This window comes from Zalophus californianus, chromosome 17 (assembly GCF_009762305.2).
Source record: "Zalophus californianus isolate mZalCal1 chromosome 17, mZalCal1.pri.v2, whole genome shotgun sequence".
NCBI classification, from domain to species: Eukaryota; Metazoa; Chordata; class Mammalia; order Carnivora; family Otariidae; genus Zalophus; species Zalophus californianus.
Genome location: NC_045611.1, coordinates 17516741 through 17542212, shown reverse-complemented (window position 1 = coordinate 17542212; position 25472 = coordinate 17516741). Strand labels below are relative to the sequence as shown.

The 25472-nt window shown below is 42.9% G+C and overlaps 1 long non-coding RNA gene across 1 annotated transcript in view; it reads left to right on the top strand.

The window, feature by feature from the left end:
- The window catches only part of LOC113936032, a 49830-nt gene that overhangs the window by 16776 nt on the left and 7582 nt on the right, over positions 1-25472 (top strand). The window contains exon 3 of the long non-coding RNA XR_003524184.1: positions 20526-20723. This is a non-coding gene — a long non-coding RNA (uncharacterized LOC113936032). The remainder of the gene's footprint in view (positions 1-20525; positions 20724-25472) is intronic.

Here is a 25472-nt window from a genome sequence, read left to right as displayed (position 1 = left end):
CCTTGGCTTTCTCCAGGGTTGAAGGTATTCATGCCTGGCTGTTTGTGACAGCAGGAGGAAAGGTGATTTGTGAAAGGCTAAACAAGGACGGGCTGCCTCCGGGGTCAGCAAACGACAGTGCCTCTCATCATGCCTTTTCCACGGCTTTATTGAGACCTAATTGACTTACCACGCAGTTTACCCATTTAAAACACACGCTTCAGTGGATTTTAGTATATTCACAGAACTGTGCTACCATCACCACAATCAGTTTTAGAACATTTTATCACCCCAAAGGACACCCAATGCACTTCAGCCGCCACCCCCAGGCCCCTCACCACACCCCCTCAGCCCCAGGCAACAACTCCTATGCTTTCTGTTGCTATAGACATTTCCTCTCCACGTTACCCTACAGTATGCCCTTTGTCCTTCACTCAGCACGTTTTTAAGCACGTATAAAACTCACTCCTTTTCACAGCTGAACAGTATTCCATTGTATGGCTATACCATATTTTGTTTCTCTGTTCATTACTTGATGGACAGGTGTGTTTTTCTTCTACTTTTTGGCTGTTGCAAATAGTGCGGCTCTAAACTTTGATGGACACATTTTTGTATGGACGTATGTTTTCATTTCTTTTGGAGAGAGGAGTGGAATTGCTGGATCAAATAGTAATTATATGTCATATTTTGAGGCAGCACCTGTTTTATACAGTCCAGGAACTAAGAATGTGGGTTTTTTAAAATGTTTTTAAATGGTTGGGGAAAATCAAAAGGATTATAATATTTTGTAACATGTGAAAATTATATAGACATCAAATTTCAGTGGGCCACAAATAAAGTTTCACTGAACAGCCACATCATTCTTTCACGTGTTGTCTGTGGTGCTTTTGAGCTACAATGGTAGAAATGAGTAATGTGGCAGGCCGGCAAAGCCTAAAATATTTACAATCTGGTCTTTTATGGAAAATGTTTGCCAACCTCTGAACTACGGGTTGATGCTGTTATTATTATTTACTGTTTGGTGGAGGCAGCCCGGGTATGTACTGCCTTGATGGGAACAGGACTCAGGTCGCCAGCCCCTCTCTGGCAGGTCCTGGCCAAGGAGCATAAAGGAATGAGAGCTCCCAGCCCCATTTTCTGGACTGAGAAACTGAGTCCTACGGGAGGGCGCAGGCTCATGCAAGATGAGGAGGAAGTGAGGGCATCTGGTTCTTCTTCTCCTGGGCAGCCTCCTCCCCTCCGGCTAAGAAGACCAGCTGTGAATAATTCATGCTTGGCGTTTGCAGAGCACTCCATCTTTTCAGAGCACTTTGATCATCATTAATTAGTCAGAACTTGGCTCCAGCTGTCGCCTGTTAAAACTCGAACAGAAGTGGCTTTGATGGCTCCATCCCCAAACCTGGAAGTTTCCATCTCCATTCCAAGGTTTTGTACCACAGAGTCCTCTCTGCCCATCACCTCTTAAAGCCCTAGAACCCACTGACTTGGCCCCAGAATCAGGTTTCTTGGAGGAAAAGGGCAGTACCAGGGTTGAGAGCCCTCCCGCAGGACCCTCATAGGTGGTGTCTTCTGAGAAGTCGCGTCCCCTCTCTGCCCGTCAGGAAGGTACAAGTAAGGATGACTGTCTGTCTCTGGGGTTGTTGTGGGGATTAACCAAGTTTGTACTTACAAAAGTGTTCTGAGAGGAACCCTCATACACTGCTGGCAGAAAGATAAAATGGCACAACCACTTTGGAAAAAAACCTGAGTGTTGCTCAAATGATTAAATGTAGAATCACCGTATGACCCAGCAATTCCACTCCACTCCACTATGTGTTCGAGAGAAATGAAAAACCTGTACATAAACATTCATAGCAGCATTATTCAGAATAGCCGAAGAGTAGAAATGGCCCAAACGTTCAACTGAAGACAAATAAAATGCGATATATCCGTCCAATGGAGTATTACTCAGCCATAAAAAGTAATTAAGTTTGGCAACAGATAATGTGCCTCAACGGAGACAAACCTGAAAAACATGATGTTAGGTGGAAGAAGCCACACACAAAAAGGCCACATATGGTATGACTGCATTTATATGAAATGTCCAGAGTAGGCAAATCCATGGAGACAGAAAATAGATTAGTGGTTGCCAAGGGGCTGGGGAGGGAATGAGAGTAACTGTAAATGGACGTGAGGTTTCTGTTTGGGGTGATGGAAATGTTCTAAAATGGATCATGGTAATGGTCACCCAACTCAGTGAATATATTAAGAACCAACGAATTGCATGCTTCACATGGACAAGTTTTATATGTAAATGATACCTTAATAAAGCTGTTTTTTAAAAGGGCTCTGAAAACTATAAAGTGATGAGCACAGGGGTACTCACCTGCATCGAAGATGATCTAGCCTAATGGACGAGCTGAGTGTTCTGACCAGTCCGTTTAGGGTAGTTCTTCAGACTGGAAATCAGAGACGCCTGTGTATCTTGCTATCTATGCCCGCAGGCAAATCATTTAACTCTCTGATCCTCAGGTTGCCTATCAGTAAAACTGGGACAACAATCTCTGTCTCGGAGCACCTGGGTGGCTCAGTCAGTTAAGCGTCTGACTCTTGATTTCAGCTCAGGTCATGATCTCAGGGTCCTGAGTTCAAGCCCCACGCTGGGCTCCAATCCTGAGCGTGGAGCCTACTTTAAAAAAAAAAGAAGAATATCTGTCTCTTAGGACCATTGTAACAATATTGTAGGAACATGTTGAGCTTGGTACACAATACCTAGTAGGTGCTTGGTAAATGATGATTTCCATGTGGAGTTACCTGACCCTCCCAGCTGCTCCCAGGGGCTCCAGGGAGTGAGTCCACGCCGCTCCAGTCCCCTCAGAACCTACTGTTTCCCAAAATTGCCTGATCGTAGAAATTATCTGGAGCATCTGTTAAAAATACAGATTCCAGCACCCCACTTCAGCCCCACTGATCAGAATCTATATGCATATATATATTTTTAAGATTTTATTTATTTATTTGACAGAGAGAGACAGCGAGAGAGGGAACACAAGCAGAGGGAGTGGGAGAGGGAGAAGCAGGCTCCCCGCTGAGCAGGGAGCCCGATGCGGGACTCAATCCCAGGACCCCGGGATCACGACCTGAGCTGAAAGCAGATGCTTAATGACTGAACCACCCAGGCGCCCCATGATATTAATTTTTAAAGTATGTATATATACATTTGCATAGAAAAAGAGAATGGAAAGAAACTAAATTGAGGAACGTTTTGTAAAAATAACTGGACTGTATCAAAAATGTCCAGGTCAGGAAAGAAAAAGGCTGAGACACTATTCCCCTTTAGAGGAGGTTAAAACCATATGACAACTACATGCAAAGCAAGATCCCAGTTTAGATACTGGCCTGGGAAAAATATAGAGAGCTGATTGATTGATTTAAATATGGACTGTAGATTAGTACTGTTAATAATAGTACTGTTGCAATATCAAACGCCCTAATTGGTCTGTGGTTATGGATGGGAATCTCTTAGGAAATTCCCACTGAAGTATTTAGGGGTTAAAGGGCATGATGTCTCCAATTTAATCTCAGATTGTTCAGAAAAATGCACACGCCCATATAAATATTTATATGGATAGAGAAAATGATAATGCAAATGGTAAACAACTGGTTAATATAGGTAAGAGAGTTTCTGGGAGTTTATTGTACTATTCTTGCAACTTTTTAATAAGTTTGAAATTACATCAAAATTATAAATTACTAAAGAAGGCAGGGAAAGGAAGACAGGCACATAAACTAACACTTCTAGGAATAGTACTAAAAAATAAAATAGGAAAAAGACAAGCTTTTTCAAATAGCCTTTTAAAAGTAATAAAATAGGGCGCCTGGGTGGCTCAGTCGTTAAGCGTCTGCCTTCGGCTCAGGTCATGGTCCCAGGGTCCTGGGATCGAGCCCCGCATTGGGCTCCCTGCTCCGCGGGAAGCCTGCTTCTCCCTCTCCTACTCCCCCTGCTTGTGTTCCCTCTCTCACTGTCTCTCTCTATCAAATAAGTAAATAAAATCTTAAAAAAAAAGTAATAAAATAGTGGTATGTCCTGAAAGTGAAAGAAAGTGGAGGGTAGTATACCAAGCATCAGCTGCGTCCAGGTGGTACTGTGACCCAGTGGTGACGTGCAAGGCCTCTGGCCCTAGGTAGCTTGGATTGAATCCACACTCTGCTGTTTACTAGATGTGACACCCTGCGTGAGTTACTTACATTCTCTGTGTCCCTGTTTCCACCCCTCCCCTGTGCAGTGGGGAGACCAATGCCTACTCATGGGGGAGTCACGTGAGTCACTGGAGTATAAAGCATTTGTGACAGTGTGGGCTCATGCATCTGAGGTTCATGTAAAAATCAGCCATTATGTCTGATTGATGGGATTATGGGTGAAGTAGTCTATGTATTTTTTTATTGAGATATAATTGACATATAACATTATATTAGTTTCAGGTATACAACAGAATGATTCAACATTTGTATATGCTATGCAGTGATCACCAAAATAAGCCCAGTTGATGTAGTTACAAATTTTTTTTCTTGGGATGAGAACTTTTAAGATGTACTCCCTTAGCAACTTTCAAATATACAGTACAGTATTTTTTTTAAAGATTTTATTTATTCATTTGAGAGAGAGAGAGCACAAGCAGGGGGAGGGGGAGAGGGAGAGAGAGAGAGAAGCAGACTCCCCGCTGAGCTGGGAGCCCGACGCAGGGCTCGATCCCAGGATCTGGAGATCATGACCTGAGCCCAAGACAGATGCTCAACCATCTGAGCCACCCAGGCACCCCTACAATACAGTATTAAGTATAATTATCATGCTGTACATTACAGCCCTGAGACTTATTTACCTTACAACTGAAAGTGTGTACCTTTTGACCCTCTTCACCCATTTTGCCTACCTCACCTCTGACAACCACGTGTGTGTTCTCTGTATCTATGAGTTCAGTTTTGTTTTTGTTTTTAGATTCCATGTATAAGTGAGATCAGATGGTATTTGTCATTCCTGACTTATTTGACCTAGCATAATGCCCTCAGTGTATGTATTTTTTAAACTCCTTAAAGTGAGCACACACTGATTTTGTAAGCAGAGCAACAAAACATGAAAGGAAAATATCATGAATATTTTTTTAGAGGATGAAGGGAGATGCCTTTCCAATGGCTTAGCTTTTCCTTTTGAGACCTCCCTCTCTCTCTCCCCTCTGCTTGCCTCTCCCCCCTGTCCCCTTCCCTCTCCCCACCAGATTGCATTCCTCACTTTTTTCCCCCAAAGAACTATAATTAAGCTCTTACTCTATAATTGCCATTTCATGGTTCCCCATCTGAAATCATAGTCCTGTTTAGCCTGGTTTCCATCTCCTCAGCCCTGGGAAGCAGAAGTAGGATTCAGCACAGCCCAGGATGGGCCTGTGCGCTAAGAATATGACCTCTCTTTGTTGAATATTTGCTCTGTGTGCGCTGGGCACCTTGCATGTGCTCAGCCCTTTCCCTGCATAACCTTGTTTAATCCCCACAACAGTCACCCCTGCTACCCACCCAAAAGCCAGACGCATGGGATGAGACCATCCCAGACTCACCAGCCCCAGCAACCTACTGGCTGCCTGTAGCTGCATGAATGGGCCCAGTAGAGATTATGCGAACCTGCTAGGGTCAGCAGGATTGCTCAGCTGGCTCACAGATTCATGAGCAATTGTTTCAAGCCACTGAGTTTGGGGATGGTTTACTATACAGTAATAGCTACCCAATACAGCCCTTTAGAGAGGGGACAGGGTGGGAGGCAGTTGGGATGACCCCAGTGTTCCAGAAGAAAGAACACACTTAGCAAATATCTATTTAATGCTTACTGTGTGCTGAGCATTTTAATTCAATCCTCACAACAACCTTAATGGGATAGGTTCTTCTATTGTCCCCATTCTATATAATGTATTTTTTTATTCTATTTTAAGTAGGCTCCATGCTCAACATGGGGCTTGAACTCATGACTCTGAGATTAAGAGTTGCATGCTCTACCAACTGAGCCAACCACGTGCCCTTATTGTCCTCATTCTATAAATGGGGAGATTGAGGCAGAGAGGTAAATAATTTGCTCAGGATCTCACAGCTAGTAAATGGCAGGTGTTCAGTCAATTAACAAGATGTAGAAAGGAGAAAGGAGAACTACCTTGTGAATCTACTGGGGACAAAAGTTGGACATTCAGAAACCTGACAATGGAAGGTACTCAGTAGATTAAGCATCCGACTCTTGATCTCAGCTCAGATCTTGATCTCATGGTCATGAGTTCAAGCCTCGAGTTGAGCTCCACGCTGGGTGGGGAGCCTACTTAAAAAGAAAGAAAGAAACCTGATGATGGAGGTACTTCCTCACTGAGCAGTCAGAGGGTAGTACTTTAGGGAATTGAGTTCTTTAAAGAGAGAATAATAGCGGTGCCTGGGTGGCTCAGTTGGTTAAGCGACTGCCTTCAGCTCAGGTCATGATCCTGGAGTCCCGGGATCGAGTCCCACATCGGGCTCCCTGCTCAGCAGGGAGTCTGCTTCTCCCTCTGACCCTCTTCCCTCTTGTGCTCTCTATCTCTCATTCTCTCTCTCAAATAAATAAATAAAATCTTTAAAAAAATAGAGAATAATAATTCAATTTATAAATATTGTGTATTTTTTTTAGATTTTATTTATTTATTTGACAGAAAGAGAGAGACAGCGAGAGAGGGAACACAAGCAGGGGAGTGGGAGAGGGAGAAGCAGACCTCCTGCCAAACAAGGAGCCCGGTGTGGGGCTCGATCCCAGGACCCTGGGACCAGGACCCAAGCCGAAGGCAGATGCTTAACGACTGAGCCACCCAGGCGCCCCTAAATATTGTGTATTTTTAAAATATTGTGTATTTGGGGCGCCTGGGTGGCTCAGTCGTTAAGCGTCTGCCTTCGGCTCAGGTCGTGATCCCAGCGTCTTGGGATCGAGTCCCATATCAGGCTCCCCACTTGGCGGGAAGCCTGCTTCTCCCTCTCCCACTCCCCCTGCTTGTGTTCCTGCTCTTGCTCTCTCTCTCTCTCTGTCAAATAAATAAAATCCTAAAAAAAAAAATCTATTAAAAAAATAAATAAAATATTGTGTATTTATTAAACCTTATTTATATTTATTAAACAAATAAGAATCTCCTCGGAGGGCAGTTAGTAAGGAGGAGATGGGGGGGTGTGCAAATTTAGATACTGTATTCGTCAAGGTTCTTCAGAGAAATTGAACAATCGGATGTGAATATACATAGAAAGAGATTTCTCTTAAGGAACAGGCTCACACAATAGCAAAGGCTTGGTGAATCCAAAATCTGTTGGGGAACCAGTTGGCTGGAGATGCAGTCCAAGTCCAAAGGTAGTCTGCTGGCAAAGCAGGAGAAGACAGTGTTGTGTGTGAAATCCAAAGGCAGTCTGTTGGCAGAATTTCCTCTTGCTCAGGGGAGGTCAGCCATTTGTTTTATTCAGGCCTTTAACTGATGGGATGAGGGCCACCTAAATTATGGAGAACAACCTGCTTTATTCAAAGTCCACTGATTTACATGTAAAGCTCACGCAAAAACACCCTCACAGAAACATCCAGAATAATGTTTGGCCAAATATCTGGGCACCATTGGTCTAGCCAAGTTACCTCATAAAATTCACCATCACAGATGCCAAAGGGGTTAATGCCACTGAGAAGCAAAGTCAGGGCTAGCATAGAAGTGACCTCTGGATTGGCAACATGGAGATTGTTGGTTGCTAGAGTGGATTAGATGCAACAGATAAGTCACATTTAACCAGTGCAGAGTGAAGAAAGAAGGAGTAGAGAGGGACTTCCCTGTTGGCAGAAGCTCATTTGTGAAGGGGAAGCATGCTATGAGGCAGGAGCTCAAGGAAAAAGTGAGGTTGAAGGAGGACTACTTAGTTTGCTTTTTCTAATGGAGATCCTAGAGTAGTGTGTGTTTCAAACTGTAGGTTTTGATCTTCCTTCTATCAGGTCAATTCATGGGTGATGACAAGCACTTAAAAAAGAAGGAAAGAGATAGAACCAAAAAGAAACAATAGAAGACATCACACATAATGAGAGTAAGCATTGTTTCATGAAACTTTTGTATCCTGACTTCTGACACCATAGATTAGTTTTGCCTATGCTTAAATTTATGTAAATGGGATCATAATGCTGTGTACCCTTCTGTGTCTGGATTCTGTCACTCAACATTAGGCCTGTGAGATTCATCCATGTTACTGCACGTCCTTTAGCCCATTCATCTCATTGCCCTGCAGTGTTCCACCGAGTGACTCTATCAGTTGATTTATCCATTCTATTGTTGATGCCCTTGAAGAGATGCAGTCTTGGCAGTGGCCCAACAAATGAATGGAATAATGTACAGCAGGTGTTATTCTCTGAGTCACAGGCCCTACCCACCTGAAGGTAAAGATAGAGTTGCCAGGTTGTGTGGGATACAGAATAGGGAGGATTTGGATGAGTGGGGCTGAGGACGTGACCAGAAAGGGATGCTTCCTGAAGATCCTGTAGCTCCCTGAGATTACTTTTATCCTACTGTTTACCACGTATTATAGAAAATGTCGGTTCATCTCTCTGACTTCCCACTAGATGGTGGAGGAGACGACATCTTACTCATTACTGAGTCCCCATCCCTGAGCCAAGCCTGAGGCTGGTGCTCACTGAGCACCAGGGAAATGCCTGTTGAACTGGCTAGGTTTGGGCCAGTTTGGGAGAGCCTTCATTGTCAGGAGTTGGGACTCAGTAACAAAGACAGTGGGAGCCATAGAAGGTTTTTGAGCATGAAGAGGTCATAATCTGAAGAGTGTTTTATTAAAATTAACCTGAGCAGCAGCAGTGAGGAGGAGGATGTTTTGGGGAGAGGAAAACTGCAAGTGCGGGGAAAGGCAGGGAAGCTGGCTAAGAAGTTAAGCTGGGGCACCTGGGTGGCTCAGTCGTTAGGCGTCTGCCTTTGGCTCAGGTCATGATCCCAGGGACCTGGGATTGAGCCCCACATACGGCTCCCTGCTCAGTGGGAAGCCTGCTTCTCCCTCGCCCACTCCCTCTGCTTGTGTTCCCTCTCTCGCTGTGTCTCTCTCTGCCAAATAAATAAATAAAAATCCTTTATTTATTTATTTATTTATTTAAATATTTTATTTATTTATTTGACAGAGAGAGAGAGCACAAGCAGGGGAAGTGGCAGGCAGAGAGAGAAGCAGGCTTCCCGCCAAGCAGGGAGCCCGATGCGGGGCTCGATCCCAGGACCCTGGGATCATGACCTGAGCCAAAGGCAGCCACTTAACTGACTGAGCCACGCAGGCGCCCCAAATAAATAAAAATCTTAAAAAAAAAAGTTCAGAAGCTGTCACAGAAATGAATAAGGACTTGAATTAGGCTTGTGGTGGAGGAAACAGAAAGGAAGGACCAGCTTGGGCCACAGTGCTTTTTTCAAAATATGGAATATGATCTCATTTTTATAAAACCACGTATTATTTGTATGTGTGTTGTAAAATACATATACAAAGAATCTTATAAATCTCAAACTTGACAATAGTCAAAGAGGCTTCTGGGGAAATGGTGTTGTGTGTGGGCGTGTATGTTTTTTTAAATAACCATGTATTATTTTTATCTTTACAAAAGACCCTGTGAGGGAGGATGTCATCAGCTTCACTTTACAGGTGAAGAAACTAAGGTTCAGAGAGAGTTTGAATCACTTGCTCAAGGTCACACAACTAGTATTCTTAGCGCTCCAGTAGGCCTTCCCCAGAGAGGCTCTGAAGGAATAATCAAGGAGTCTTCATGATTAATTGGATGAGGGAGGGGTAGGAGGGAAGGAGACAGGAAGGGATTAAAAATGACTGGGACACTTTGAGCCTGACCAAGTGGAAAATAATCAGTAAGTCAGGGAGGGAGTACTGGGTTACTGGGGGAAGGTTTAAGCCAAAGGAATGAATATCTAATGATGGAATTTGGTTAAAAAAAAAAAAAAAGGATGGAATTTGGTGCATCAGATCAGAACTTAGAGGCAGACCTTAAGTGTACTTCTTACTAGCTGGCCCTACCACTGAGCACCTGAGGCCCCCTAGGAACTGGGCATTTTCAAGAAAAAGAAAAATTCAACCCCACACTTCCAGGTAAGTGGTGTGTTCCTCTGAGTACTTGGGTCCTTCTGCATCAGCAGCTTGTACTTTCTGTGGCTCTATGTGGCCTGATTGATTGACCAGGCTTAAAAGGCCTGCTGCTGAATTTGAGATCTCAGGCTTCCAGCCTCTATAGGTCATCAGCAAAGACTTAAAGGCCTGGCGTGAACGTGAGGTTATTATTCACCCGAGAAGACATTATAAACCACAAGAACACAGGCCCAGCAGGCAGGAATGGCCACCCAGCTCACTGGGCACACTGTGTCCTCATCTGTCCATCCAGCATGATTCATAATTAAATCTGCAGCAGGCAGGAGGCGAACTAGAATTTTGTGTAAACTGGTGCTGGGGAAGCACTTTGCCTACAACTTAACTTCAAAGTTCTAGAGCTCCAGAACTTGATTCACTTGTGACATTCCAAGTTGAGGCTATTCTTCCCTACCCTTCCCTGGGACTGTCCCTTTGTGGGCGAGATGACCCAAAGGGAAAAAAAAGGTTGTTGGGTCACTGGGTGTATTAGTTAGAGTTCTCTAGAGAAACATAACTGATAGAATGAGGTTTCTTTTCCTTTTTTTTTTTTTAAGTAGACTACACACTGGGCATGGAGCCCAATGCAGGGCTTGAACTCACGACCCTGAGATCAAGACCTGAGCCGAGCTCAAGGGTCAGATGCTTGGGCACCTGGGTGGCTCAGTTGGTTAAGCGACTGCCTTCGGCTCAGGTCATGATCCTGGAGTCCCGGGATCGAGTCCCACATCGGGCTCCCTGCTCAGCGGGGAGTCTGCTTCTCCCTCTGACCCTCTTCCCTCTCGTGCTCTCTATCTTTCATTCTCTCTCTCTTGAATAAATAAATAAAATCTTAAAAAAAAAAAAAAGTCAGATGCTTAACTGACTGAGCCACCCAAGTGCCCCTGGAACGAGATTTATTACGAGGGATTGGCTCATGCACTTGTGGAGGCTGAGAAGCCCCATGGTCTGCCGTCTGTACGCTGGTGCTCAGGAAAGCTGGTGATGTGGTTCCAGTTTGAACCCAAAGGTCTGAGAAGTGGGGAGGAGCAGTGGTGTAAGTCCCAGTTTGAGTCCAGAGGCCTGAGAACCAGGAGGGCAGATACCTGAAGGCAGGAAAACATGGAGGTCTCCAGCTCGAGCAGAGAGCAAATTCACCCTTTTCTCGGCATTTTGTTCTATTTAGGCCCTCAGTGAATTGGATGATGCCCACCAGCACTGGTGAGGACAGTCTTCTTTACTCAGTCTACTGATTCAAATGCTAATCCCTTCCAGAAACACACTCAGAGACATGTCTAGAAGTAATATTTTACCAGCTCTGTGGGCAACCCTTCTCTATGTCAAGCTGACAGAAAATTAACCATCACACTAGGTAAAGTTTAGGTTTGGAAAACTGTGGTACTGAGATGCCATATGCTCAGGCCCCATGTGTTTCCATTTAAATATATCATGAAAAAAGGAAGCCGGCATGTGGGCAAAGTACGTGAAGAATTCACAAAAGGAAATTCAAATGCTATGTAACCATATTACACAACTCCAGGGGGCAGCATTCACATTGAATTCTATTCACAGAGATGCACATTATGATGGTCTGTCAGAGAGGATGCTCAGCCTCTCCTATAATAAGAGAAATGCCAATTAAAACAATAAGGTACTCTTTTTCATGTGTTAGATTGGTAAAGCTCAAAGAGTTGGTAAGTTCTGTGTTTCTGGGAGTGTAGTATGGTGTCACCTCTATGCAGGGTGCAGTGGATTGGCTCTCTCCAAATGACTCATTCCACCCTCTTCTAGTTGGAGATGTAGGAAAGCTAAGCCTTACGTTTCCCAAACTCTCTTGCAAGTGTGGGTTCCATCCGCATGAATGAGACTTACTTCTGTGGCTCCACATCCTAGTCAACATTTGGTGTTATCAGCATTCTGCCTGCCGGCCATTCTGATAGGTGTGTAGTGTTCTCTCGTTTTAATTTGCATTTACAGGGCACCTGGGTGGCTCAATCTGTTAAGCATCTGCCTTTGGGTTAGGTCATGATTCCAGGACCCCTGCTCAGCGGGGAGTCTACTTTTCTCTCTCCCTCTGCCCTTCCTCCCAACTGTGTTTTCTTTTTTTTCTCTCTCTCTCTCTCACTCTCAAATAAATAAAATCTTTAAGAAAAAAAAATTTGCTTTTCCCTGATGACAGGATGTGAAGCATCTTTTTATATGCTTATTTCCCAGCTGTCTATCTTCTTCTCAGGTCTTTTCTTGTTGAATTTTAAGAGCTTTTTGTATATTTTGAGTAACAGTTCTTTATCAGATATGTCTTTTACGAATACAGTCTGTGACTTGTGTTTTCATTTTCTTCAAGGAGTCTTTCACAGAGGAGAACTCTTTAATTTTAATGAAATCTAGATTATCAATTCTTTCTTTCATGGATCATGGCTTTGGTGGTATATCTATAAAGTCATTGCCAAACCCAGGGTCATCCAGATTTCCTATTTTATCTTCTACGAGGGTTTTACAGTGTTACATTTTACCCTTAGGTCTGTGATACATTTTCATTTAATTTTTGTGAAGGGTTGTAAGGCCCATGTTTATATCCATTTTTTTTTCACATGCGAATGTCCAGTTGTCCCAGCACCATTTGTTGAAAAGACTGTTCTTTTCTCCGTTGTACTCCCTTTGCTCCTTTGTCAAAGATCAATTGACTACTTTTATGTGTGTCTGTTTCTGGGCTCTCTGTTCTGTTCTCTTGATCTGTTTGTCCATGCTTTGGTTAATATCACACTGTCTTGATTACTATAGATTAATATTATGTCTTGAAGTCAGTATCAGTCTTCCTGTGGTGACTATTCTGGGTCTTTTTTTTTTTTTTTAATTTATTTGACAGAGAGACACAGCGAGAGAGGGAACACAAGCAGGGGGAGTGGGAGAGGGAGAAGCAGGCCTCCTGCAGAGCAGAGAGCCCTATGTGGGGCTCAATCCCGGGACCCCGGGACCACGACCCAAGCCGAAGGCAGACGCCTAACGACTGAGCCACCCAGGCGCCCCTGACTATTCTGGGTCTTTTTTTTTTTTTTTAATTTTTTTTTTTAAGATTTTATTTATTTATTTGAGAGAGAGAGAGAATGAGAGATAGAAAGCACGAGAAGGAAGAGGGTCAGAGGGAGAAGCAGACTCCCTGCTGAGCAGGGAGCCCGATGCGGGACTCGATCCTGGGACTCCAGGATCATGACCTGAGCCGAAGGCAGTCGCTTAACCAACTGAGCCACCCAGGCGCCCTATTCTGGGTCTTTTTGATGCAGGCTGGCTGGGTCTGAAACCCACTGGGGGTCCTGCAGGACCAGCCAAGAGGATTCTTGGCTTTACCCAGGATGGAAATCAAATGCAAACTGAGAGGAAGTGAGAGCAGAGTTTATTAAAGAGATACAGAGAATGTAGATATGGACAGAGTGTCCAGGAGACTCAGAAAGGAAAGAGCGAGTCTCATCTTTACTCTGGATCTGGGGTCTTTATTGAGGATTGTGTTCCAGTGATGTGTCTTCTCAGGCATCCAGGAACTGGTTAAAACAAAGTGTTTAGGTGTCCTCCATAAGCCACTCATGCTCTGGAGCGGGGGGTCTAATGCGTCTGTGGTCTTGGAAGAGGTACATGATGAACTCGCCCAGTCACTCTGTAGATGTTATTTCTTGTGCTGGAAGACTCCAACGAAATCATTAACTCCTTGACCTTTACAAGGAGGACATACATTATCTATACCATAAGGCATGTATAGAGTAGGGCTGTAGGTCCTAGCAAGAATGAGGCAGCAAAAAAGCAGTCTTTCATGGGGTCCCTTCAGTTTCCCTGTCTCATTTTGCTTCTCCATATAACTTTAGAATCAGTTTGTCAGTATCCACAAGTATAACTTGCTGGGATTTTGATTGGGATTGCATTGAATCTATAGATCAAGTTGGGAAAAGCTGGGACGCCCTGGTGTCTCAGTCAGTTAAGTGGCTGCCTTTGGCCCGGGTCATGATCCCAGGGTCCTGGGATTGAGTCCCTCATGGGGCTCCTTGCTCAGCAGGGAGCCTGCTTCTCCCTCTCTCTCCCTCTGCTTGTGCTCTCTCTGTCAAATAAATAAAATCTTTAAAAAAAAAATTGGGAAAAGCTGACACCTTTGACAAATTGCATTTTCCTATCCAAGAACATGGAGTATCTCTTCATTTATTTAGTTCTTTGATTTCTTTTATCAGAATTTTGTAGTCTTCCTCACAGATCTTATACATATTTTGTTAGATTTATATCTAAGTATTTTATTTTAGGGAGTGCTAACTTAAATAGTATTATGTTTTTAATTTCAAATTCCACATGTTCATTGCTGATAACATAGGAAAGCAAATTGACATACATATATATATATATATATATTAACCTTTTATCCTGCAGCTTTGCTATTTTTTTTTAAGATTTTATTTTATGTTTTAGAGACAACGAGAGAGGGAACACAAGCAGAGGGAGTGGGAGAGGGAGAAGCAGGCTTCCCGCTGAGCAGGGAGCCCCATGCGGGGCTGGATCCCAGGACCCTGGGATCATGACCTGAGCCGAAGGCAGATGCTTAACGACTGAGCCACCCAGGGGCCCCTGCAGCTTTGCTATTAATCATGTAGTTCCTGGAGGTTTTTTGTTGATTCTTTCTGATTTTCTGCATAAATAATCATGTCTTCTGTGAACACAGTTTTATTTCTCTCTTCCCAATTTGTATCCTTTTTATTTCCTTTTCTCATCTTATTGCATTAGTTAGGACTTCCAGTATGATGTTGAAAAGCAGTAGTAGGGGCGCCTGGGTGGCTCAGTTGGTTAAGCAACTGCCTTCGGCTCAGGTCATGATCCTGGAGTCCCGGGATCAAGTCCCGAATCGGGCTCCCTGCTCGGCAGGGAGTCTGCTTCTTCCTTTGACCCTCCCCCTCTCATGTGCTCTCTCTCTCATTCTCTCTCTCTCAAATAAACAAATAAAATCTTTAAAAAAAAAAAAGCAGTAGTAGGAGGGGACATCTTGCCTTGTTCCTGATCTTAGTGGTGAAGCTTTAAGTTTCTTACCACTAACTATGATGTTAGCTGCAGGTGTTTTGTAGATACTATTTATCCAGTTGAGGAAGTTCCCCCCTATTCCTAGTTTGCTGAGAATTTTTATCATTAATGGGTGCTGAATTTTTTTTTAAGATTTTATTTATTTATTTTAGAGAGAGCACAGCAGGGGAAGTGGCGGAAGGAGAGGGAGAAGCAGACTCCCTGCTGGGCATGTAGCCCAATGAGGGACTCAATCCCAGGCCCTGGGATCATGACCTGAGCCTTAGGCAGACTCTTAACTGACTAAGCCACCCAGGCATCCCGATTCTTGAATGTTGAACCAGCTTTGCATGCCTGGGATAAATCCCAATTGCTCATGATGTATAATTCTAATACATTTGACTTCCAAAAGTTTTGTTGAGGATTTTTGCATCTATGTCCATGAGAGATACTTGTCTTTAGCTTTCTTTTCTTTTATATCTTTGTCTGGTTTTGGTATTAATATTGGCTTCATAGAATGAGGTAGGAAGTATTCTCTCTGCTTCTATCTTCCTCTGGAAAAGATTGTGGTGAATTGGTGTAATTTCTTCCTTAAATGTTGGATAGAATTCACCAGTGAACCCACCTGGGTCAGATGCTTTATGCTTTGGAAGGTTATTAATTATTGATTCAATTTTTAAAGTTGATACAGGCCTATTCAGATTGTCTATTTCTTCTTGTATGGGTTTTAGGAGGTTGTGTCTTTTGGGAATTGGTTACTTTCATCTGGGTTATCGTATTTGTGGGTATCGGCTTGTTCACAGTGTTTCTTGCTTATCCTTTTAATGTCCATGGGATCTGTAGTGACGTCCCCTCATTCACTTCTGATATTAGTAATTTGTACCCTCTCTCTTTCTCTTAGTTAGCCTGGCTATAGGCTTCTGATTTTATTCATCTTTTCAAAAAACCAGATTTTGGTTTTATTGATTTTCTCTTTGATTTCCTATTTCCAATTTCATTGATTTCTGCTCTAATTTTTATTATTTCTTTTCTTCTCCCTATTTTGGATTTAAAATTCTCTTTTATTTTTCTAGTTTCTTAAGATGGAAGCTTAGATGATTGGTTTTAAATTTTTCTTCTTTTCCTTTTTTTTTTTTGTTAAAGATTTTTATTTATTTGACAGTGAGAGAGGCACAGCAAGAGACGGAACACAAGCAAGGGGAGTGGGAGAGGGAGAAGCAGGCTTCCCACCTAGCAGGGATCCCGATGCAGGGCTCGATCCCAGGACCTTGGGATCATGACCTGAGCCGAAGGCAGACGCTTAACGACTGAGCCACCCAGGTGCCCCTCTTTCTTCTTTTCTAATATATGATTCAATACTATAAATTTCCCTTTAAGCACTACTTTTGCTGCATCCCACAAATTTTGGTAAGTTGTGTTTTCACTTTTATTTAGTTCAAAATATTTTTAAATTTATCTTTAGATTTTTTCTTTGACTCATGTGTTACCTAGAAGTATGTTGTTTAATCTCCAAGTTTTGGGGAATTTTCCAGCCATCTCTCTGTTATTGATATCTCATTTTAATTCCATGTGGTCTGAAAACAGTATGATTTCTATGTTTTTAAATTTTTTAAGGTGTGTTTTACGGTCCAGAATGTGGCCCACCTTGGAGTATGTTTCATGTGAGCTTGATAATGCTATAGATGTGCACTCTCTCTCTGTCAAAAGTAAATAAAATCTTTTAAAAAAAGAATAAAATAAAATAAAGTGAAAGCAGCCAGTCAGTAAAGAGTGCATATTGTATGATTCCATTTAGATGAAATATCCAAAAAAGGTGAATCCATATAGACAGAAAGCAGATTGGTTGCCTGGTGGTGAGGAGTTTGGGAGGAAATAAGGACTATTAATGGGTACATAGCTTCTGGATGTATTTTTGGGGGTGATGAAAATATTCTAAAATCGATTATGGTGGTGGTTGTTCAAGTCTGTGGATATATAGAAAATACTGAATTGTGCACCTTAAATTGGGCAATTGTATGGTAGATTAATTATATCACAAATAAAGCTATTATTTCTTAAAAGCTTAAAAAGAAAAGCACACACCAGTTTCCCTAAGGGAGCTGTTACTGCAGAATACCTCATGTGAGCATGTGTCAGGGCCTGACGCCGAGACCAATCAGACCACAAGTGACTCCAGCCAATCGCCCTTGGCAGGGCTCAGTCACGCTCTGGTCACACGGAGCTGTCGCTACTTAATACTGATCATGGGAGTTTGGACTGACAATGCTAATTATGCATAGCATGTATAGCGGTGGCTAAGGGCATAGGCTCTGCAATGAGACGAACCTGATTTTTAACCTTGGCTCTGTCTTAACGACCACCGGCAAGTTAGCCTCTCTCAGCCTTAGTTTCCTCTTCTGCAAACTAGAGATGATAATACCTCCCCATAGGGTGGGTAAGGGGATTAAATGAAATACTACTGTAGAACGATTAGCACAGTGCCTACACCTGGCTAAAGGATCAGTAAATGGTAGCTAGCATCACTATTAATAATGTATATAAATCACGGAGCACAGTGCATGGTTATAGGGAATGCTCAGAACATGAAATGAGAAAAGTTATACTTTTTCACCAGAAAAATGTTGGTGAGACAGAATAAACTTTACAGATAAGGACGGAGAATTTGAATTCTGCTGCTTAAAGACCGAAGTAGGTGACTTGGGAAGGCTGCTTCTTACTCTGCCCGTGACATTCATCTGGGTCCTCTGTAGCAAATACAGTCTAAAGCACTGGGCTCTGCCCTGGAGCCACTTGGCCACCGCCACCACATCACTAATGAGCGAATCCAAGCTTCCGGACCCTTCTAAGAGAACATTTCAACTAAGAAACTGGCTTTTTTGATGAGGACCCAGAACAGGAAGCGACATTGACCCTCCAAAGCATGATCTGAGACAGGGAGCTAGAAAAGGAACTCAGAATAGAAAATAATTGCAATTAGTTGTCCCAGGAATGCAGAGGCATTTCAACAACAGAAAATCTGTTAATGTAATACACCACATGATATGGCTAAAGGAGAAAGATGTGATCATCCCAATAACTGCAGGAAAAAGTAGGTGATAAAATTCAATAGTCATTTATGACTGAACATTAGTAAACCCAAATTAAAGAGAAATTCCTGTTCCTGATAATACACATATCACATAGCATACATAATGGTGGAATAATAGAATTATTCCCAAACTAGGAACAAGGCAAGGATATGGCTGTTATTCTTACTATTTGATATTGTAATGGTACCCAAGTGATTTTCTTTTTTTTTTTTTTTTAAGATTTTATTTATTTATTTGAGAGACAGAGAGAATGAGAGAGAAAGCACATGAGATGGGGGGAGGGTCAGAGGGAGAAGCAGACTCCCTGCTGAGCAGGGAGCCCGATGCGGGACTCGATCCAGGGACTCCAGGATCATGACCTGAGCCGAAGGCAGTCGCTTAACCAACTGAGCCACCCGGCGCCCCCCAAGTGATTTTCAACAATGATCCCAAGACTACCCGATAGAGAAAGAACTGTCTTTTCAGCAATGGTACTGGATATCCAAAGAAATAAGGCTGGACCCTTACCTCACACCATATTTAAGAATGAACTGAAATTGGAGCAAAAACCTACATGTAAGAGCTAAAACTGTAAGAAAACATAGGTGTAAATTTTCATAACCTGGTATTAGGTAATGATTTCTTGGATATGACACTAAAAACATGAGCAAAGAGAAAACAGATAAATTGGATTTCATCAAAATAAAAACTTATGTGTTTTAAAGGACACTATTAAGAAAGTGAAAAGACAACCCACAGAATGGGAAAAAAAATATTTGCATAGCATATATTTGACTAGGCTCTACTATCCAGAATATATAAAGAACTCTTACAACTCTACAATAAAAAGACAACCCATTTTAAAGTGGACAAAGGATTTCTGTAGACATTTCTCCAAGGAAGACATGCAAATGGCCAATAAGCGCATGAAAAAATGCTCAACATCATCAGTCATTAGAGAAATGCAAATCAAAATCACAATGAAATAACACTTTACACCCACTAGAGTGGCTGTAATTTTTTTTAAAAATGGAAAATAGCAAGCGTTGGCAAAGATTTGGAGAAATTGGAAATCTTGTGAATTGTTGGTAGAAATGTAAAATGGTTCAGCTACTATGGAAACTAGTTTGACACTTCCTCAAAAAGTTAAACAAAAATTACCATATGACCCAGCAATTCTCTAAGGTATATATCCCAGAGAACAGAAAACATGTGTTTGTACAAAAACTTGTACATGAACATTCATAACAGTATTATTCATAGTAGCCAAAAAGCAGAAACAACATAAATGTTCATCAGCTGATGAATGGAAGAACAAATTGTGGTTAATCAATACAGGGGAATATTATTCAGCCATAAAAAGGAATCAAGTACTGATACATGCCACAGTGTGGATGACCCTTGAAAGCATTATGCCAAGTTTAAGAAACCAGATACAAAAAAACACATATTGTATGATTTCATTTATAGGAAATGTTCAAAATAGTTAAATCTATAGGTGTTTGCCAGGGGCTAAGGAGGAGGGAAGTGGAGATTGACTACTAATGAGTTAGGGCGTTCTTTTTGGGTTAATAAAAATGTTCTGGAATTAGATAATAGTGATAGGTTGCACAACCTCGAAACCCTTGAACTCACCCTTTTAAAATGGTGAATTTTAGGGCGCCTGGATGGCTCAGTCGTTAAGCGTCTGCCTTCAGCTCAGGTCGTGGTCCCGGGGTCCTGGGATTGAGCCCCGCATCGGGCTCCCTGCTCGGTGGGAAGCCTGCTTCTCCTTCTCCCATTCCCCCTGCTTATGTTCCCTCTCTTGCTGTGTCTCTCTCTGTCAAATAAATAAATAAAATCTTTAAAAAAATGGTGAATTTTATGGTATGTGAATTATATTGCAATAAAAAAATCTTTCAGGGGCGCCTGGGTGGCTCTGTCAGTTAAGAGTCTGCCTTCGGCTCAGGTCATGATCCCAGACTCCTGGGATCGAGCCCCGCATCGGGCTCCCTGCTCAGCGGGAAGCCTGCTTCTCCTTCTCCCTCTGCCTGCCGCTCTGCCGACTTGTGCTCTCTATCTCTCTGTCAAATAAATAAAATCTTAAAAAAAAAAAAAATCTTTGAGTAACTAAAAAACCCAAGTTGGAAAATCCAGTTCTGGCAATTCTCCTTCTTGGTACACGCTTTAGAGACACACACACTGCCTATACACCAGGAGTATATATAAGGATGGTTACTTTAGTAGATTAAAGGTGGCCACAAATTCTTTGCATCCCCTCCCAGCAAAGATGGAGTCTGTTTTCCCACATCTTGTGACTTTCTTTAACAGAAAGAATGCAGCAGAAATGGCTGTTGCCAAGACTTTACAGCTTCTGCTCTCACTCTCTTGGAACATTTCCACCATCTTCTGAAGAAGTCCAGCTGGAAAGAGAAGGCCAGAAATCCCAGCTGAGGCTCCGTACATGTGACTGAGGCCATCATAGGCCAACTAGCCAAGCTGCCAGCTGACCACAGCTACTGAGTCCAGGTAAGATCAGAAGACCCATCTTGTCAACCCACAGAATCATGAGAAATAACAAACTGTTATTGTTTTAAGCCACTACGTTTTAGGGATAGTTTGTTACCCAACAATAGCTAATTGATACAATACTTGGGTCACTTGCCTGAAAGATCAAAACTTGGGAAGCACCTCAAGGGCAGGCTGGATGGTGCAGTGGGTAAGAGCCTGAACTTTGGCCCCAGGCTTGGGCCCCAAATCGTACCCTGCTCCTTACCAGCTGTGTGACAATGAGAAATTTGATTTATCCCTATGTCCTCCTACGTGAAGAATTCAAGGGGTTGATGTACAGAGAGGACTTGGGATCCTTTCTGGTACAGAGGAATGCTCTTAAGTATTGGTAGAGAGGAATGCTCGTAAGTATTACATGACCACCAACAAAATGTGGTCTGTGCATGTGCTGGAAGTGAAAAAGGAGTAAATTCATGTATGTCGATTTAGACAATTCTTAAAAATAAGATTGTATGAAAAAAGCAAGTTGTCAGGCTATTACAATTATGTAAAAGTGTTTTTAAATGTAGGGAGGAGCGCATAAACCACCTCAGAGTGTTTGCCTCTTTAAAGGTTAAAATGGGAATGGATTTCTATGCAAAAATCCAGTATTTTTGCTTTAATCACCATATTCTTATTTCTTACCATATAAAACGGAAACTAGTCGCATCATCTGGGGAGCAAACTAAAGCTAAAACTCTAACATTGGTTAATTTGGCTTGGTGGGAATGTTTTCTTCTTCCTTGTCCTTTACTTCCACCCAAACCCATCCCCCAAATTCCTGTAATTAATTTAATTACAGTGGTTCCAAATTCTTCCTGCATGCAGCTCAGGGACCTGGCCTTCTCCAGCCAGCTCTGACACCTGTCTGGTCGTGCAGGCAGGCTAGCCGGGTGTGCACAGCCCCTGGTATTGCTCTCCAGGGCCTCCCAGCTTGGGCCCATCTATGCCCACAGGTCGCTGTATTCTTGCCAAAGTTTCAGATCAAAGCTTTGATCCTCAACATGCTTGGAGAGTATCAACTCATTAGTTTCACTCGTCTGAATATAAAGGGTTTCCCCATCCTCCAACTCCTCCCACAAAGGGCCCTGACACCCTCCCACAAGCAGCTGATGGTAAACCGTGGGGAGGGGTGTTTGTACAGAAAGTGTCTGGAAAAGGGAAAACAACAGAGGCACATGCCAGAGGCTATTTCCTATCATGGCAGATGCCAAATGAAGGACTTTATCAGACTCTTTAAATTTTTAAAGACTTACAGGTGATGTTTTGCCTTGCTGTCCCTGTTTTAGTGAATTGGTTCTGATGTCCTTAACTATTGTGTATGAGGGTGTGAGAGCAAAGACCTACAAAATACAAGTTAGTAGGTGGAGGGGGGGGTAGGCTTGGAATCAGGAGACCTGCTCCTGGATGCTCCTGTTTGGACACCTCTCTTCTCAATCTAGGGCTTAACATCCAAAGGGAGATCCTGACGTTGTTCTTTCTGGTTTTCATTGATAAGTTCTGGATTAGATACTCTGGCAAATTGGAGTTCGGATAAGATTGGTTTGTTTATTTTTAAGATTTTATTTTTAAGTAATCTCTATACCCAATGTGGGGTTCAAATTCACAACCCCGAGATCAAGAGTCTCATGCTCTACCAACTGAGCCAGCCAGGTGCCCTGGACTGGATAGGACTGGTTTTTAATTCACAAATAACACATTCTTTGTAGAAAACTAATAGAAAAAAACATATAGATAAAGCAAAAAAGAGCACCTATTATGTACTAGCACTGTGCTAGGAACTAGGGATATTAGGAGGAGCAACCTGTTAATTCCATGAGGACACAAACTTTGTTATGTTTGAAGGCTGACCCTGGCCTCCTTGCTAGAAAATTCTTGAGCTTGGGACACCTGGGTGGCTCAGGGTGTTAAGCATCTGCCTTCAGCTCACTAACCCTAACCCAGGGTCCCGGGATCAAGTCCCACATCGGGCTCCTTCCTCGGCAGGGAGCCTGCTTCTCCCTCTACCTGTTTGTGCAAAAATTATTCAGGGTCTACATTTAGGATTTGTTCACTAAACCAGGCATAAGTTATTTCTAATTAAAAAAAGAAATGTTCTAAGAAGTATTTCTGAGTACAGTCCTGTTATTAGGTGGTTTTAAATCACATAGGCCATAACAACAACAACAGAAATTCCTTGAAATTCCAACTGAGCCATCCAGGCACCCCTAAAAGTGAGTTAATTTTAAGACTAATTTTAAGTATAGAGTACCTGTGGTGTAAGGATGGGGCAGAAACAAAGACGATCCTTCAATGACTGAAGTTTGGAGAACATGGTTCTAGTAAATTCTATCTAAAAAAAACAAACCCTCACTTGGCTCCACACACACCTGCAGCTATACCCCCGTTGAAGGAAAATTTGAAAAGATTTGTCTGTACATGCTTCCTCACCTCTAATTTACTGTTCTGTCTGATCCAGTCTGGTTTCTGGGTTGATTCTCCCATGAAACTGTGCTCCCATTGACCTCAGGCAGCCAAATTCAATGGACATATCCCTGACCACATCTTTCATGGCTTTCCAGCAGCTTTGACCCAGCTGATCACCTCCTCTTTTCTGAAACCCTTTCATTTGGGGACTTTAGTCTTCTGGTTTTCCTTTCGCCTCTCTTAGTCCCTTCTCCTCTGCCCAGTCTTCAAATGTCAGAGCGCGTCAAGGCTAATCCATTGTGTTTAAGTATCATCTGTTTGGAGATATCCAAATGGACCCGTGGTCCATGGTGAACTCAACATCTGCGTCTGACCAACTTCACAGTCCAGATGGAACTCTTGATTCCTCGTGCACCTGATTCTTTCTCCCTAAATAGCACCATCTCCTCTTTCCCTTCATCCTCAAAATGACTCTATCATCAAATCTTGTCAGTTTCACCCCAAAGCTCTATCAAGAATCTGACCACTCGGGCGCTTGGGTGGCTCAGTCGTTAAGCGTCTGCCTTCGGCTCAGGTCATGATCCCAGGGTCCTGGGATCGAGGGCCCCGGATCGGGCTCCCTGCTCAGCGGGAAGCCTGCTTCTCCCTCTCCCGCTCCCCCTGCTTGTGTTCCTTCTCTCGCTGTGTCTCTCTCTGTCAGATAAATAAATAAAATCTTTAAAAAATATATGTGATTTATTCCTATAAAACTACATATCATGAACTAAAAAAAAAAAATTAAAAAAAAAAAAAAGAATCTGACCACTCTACTCCATCTTCTCCTATGGTCCCAGGCAAGCTTGTCATCTCTTTTCTGGGCCCAGCACCAGCCTCCTCTCTTGTCCCTTACTTTCATTCCTCCTGCCCTGAATTCATTTTCACACAACAGCCAGAAGGATTGTTACAAAATATAAATCAGATCATATTCCTCCTCTGCTTAAAATTCTTCAGTAGCTTTTTTTTTTTTTCTGGAATAAGAGACCACTTTCTTTGGCTGCAGAGCCCTGTATGATCTGGCTTTCACCTGTGTTTCCAGTCTTACCTCATCTCTCTCTGACTCATTCTGCTTCAGTCACACTGACTACTTTGTTCCTGGTTTCTAGAAGTTGCTTACCTCAGGACCTTTGCACATGCTGTTCCTTCTGCCTGGAATACTTTCTCCCAACTTTCCCATGACTGGCCCCTTTTCGACCTTCACATCTTAGCTTCAGTGTTGCCTTCTCAGAACATCTGTCCTGACCATTCTATCAGAAATGGGCTTCCCCAGAGACTATCTTGTTACTTTATTTCCATCTTAGCTCTTTCTTTCTTTCTTTTAAGGATTTCATTTATTTATTTGACAGAAAGGGTAGCAGAGGGAGAGGGAGAAGCAGACTCCCCACGGAGCTGGGAGCCTGATGTGGGACTCGATCCCGGGACCCTGGGATCATGACCTGAGCACCCAGACTCCCCCATCTTAGCACTTTCAATTGTCTGTAATTACCTTGTTTGTTTACTTATCTACTTTTTTATTATAAACTCCATGAAAGCAAGGGCCTTGTTGATTTACTGCTGCATCCGCCAGTGCCCAAAATGAGCCTGACAGGTGGTTGGCCCTCAATAAACAATGTAATGAATGGAGAGGAAAGTGGGGGCTAGATGAGGCAGAACATTGACAGAGCACAGTGGGAAGGCTTTTAGGGATTTTAATCAGAGAGACAAAATGATCAGACTTGGCAGTTTTATTTTTTAAAGATTTATTTATTTATTTTAGAGGTGGGGGAGGGGCAGGGGGAGAGGGAGAAGGAGGAAGCAGACTCCCCACTGAGTGCAGAGCCCAGACTGGGGTGGGGTGGGGGTGGTGGTGGTGGTGCTCCATCACATGACCCTGAGCTGAAATCAAGAGTCAGATGCTTAACTGACTGAGCCACCTAGGCCTCCAAGACTTTGCAGTTTTATTTTTATTTTTTTAAAGATTTTATTTATTTATTTGAGAGAGAGAGAATGAGAGATAGAGAGCACGAGAGGGAAGAGGGTCAGAGGGAGAAGCAGACTCCCTGCTGAGCAGGGAGCCCGACGTGGGACTCGATCCCAGGACTCCAGGATCATGGCCTGAGCCGAAGGCAGCCGTTTAACCAACTGAGCCACCCAGGTGCCCGACTTTGCAGTTTTAAATGATCAGTCTGACAATAATGCAGAGAACAGATTGGAGGGAGACTACAGAAGGCTATTGCAGTGGTCCCGGAGAGAGATGATAGAATAAGATGCATAAAACATTTAGCATTTAATGATATGCAATAAGGA